The sequence below is a fragment of the Aethalodelphis obliquidens genome, unplaced genomic scaffold (genome assembly GCF_003676395.1).
Source record: "Aethalodelphis obliquidens isolate GAN/ISIS:26980383/991018 unplaced genomic scaffold, ASM367639v1 scaffold2433, whole genome shotgun sequence".
Classification (NCBI taxonomy): Eukaryota; Metazoa; Chordata; class Mammalia; order Artiodactyla; family Delphinidae; genus Aethalodelphis; species Aethalodelphis obliquidens.
In genome coordinates, this window is record NW_020840340.1 from 1 (window position 1) to 836 (window position 836).

An 836-nucleotide genomic window follows, 5' to 3' on the forward strand; every position below is an offset into this window, starting at 1 on the left:
CAGCGGCGCAGGGCGCGGAGGCGGCGTGAGCGAAGTGACCGTGCGTGTAGAGTGGGACAGGCTCTTAGGTATAGGCCGAGGAGGGATGGGGGCATTCTGGTAGCGGTGGTGTTTACACAGGGCCCGGAGATCTTTAGTTAGCAGTATGTAATTTTTTGGGATGAAAATTCTTACGTTGTTCTCGGGCTGTTTTGACAGCTGCAGTTTTTCCAAATGTGAGTAAATTGAGTGCGTCGTTCCTGTTAGCCAGGACAAACGTTAAAGCTTTTCTCTGGTTTATTCTGTGTCTTTAAAACAAGTACATGTTTTTATGTATTGGGGCCTTGTACTACTACTGTGTTTTATAAATGCTGAGTCATTCGTGGCTGGAGGGGGAGAAGCTTTTTAACTATACTAATTTGATTACCGTTTTTACAGTTTAAAATTGTAGGCCGGACTCGCCGTGCCGACTGTCAGCCTAAAGCTGGATCTGCTCTTCCGAGCCCTGGGCCGGACCTACACTGCGGGAGAATTTGGTGAACTATGTTCTTGGGCTGCCAAGAAGTTCATTCAGGTTGTTCCATAACATCTTTACTTTGGTATTAAAGTAATGGAGGTCTGCTAATAATCACCAATATTGTTCGACTTACAAACCATGTCTGTATACTGAGAGTGCATAGTGGAATTGACTGGAATAATGTAACTGTAAGAATCACTATCTTTTCAGTTTAGCTCATTTCCAATGTCGGTTATTCTAGAAAACTTAAGTGTCAAGTTCTTGTATAAATTACAGTCTGGGGCCCTCCTCCTGATTTTTTCTTCACTGACGTGTTCTGGGAGGCCTTTTTTTTTTTTTT

The 836-nt window shown here is 43.5% G+C and overlaps 1 long non-coding RNA gene across 1 annotated transcript; it reads left to right on the top strand.

The window, feature by feature from the left end:
* Positions 1-708, top strand: LOC113617181 (uncharacterized). The gene is made up of 2 exons (XR_003431545.1): positions 1-68; positions 418-708. It is a non-coding gene; the product is annotated as an uncharacterized LOC113617181 (long non-coding RNA).
* The last annotated feature ends 128 nt before the right edge of the window (positions 709-836 follow it).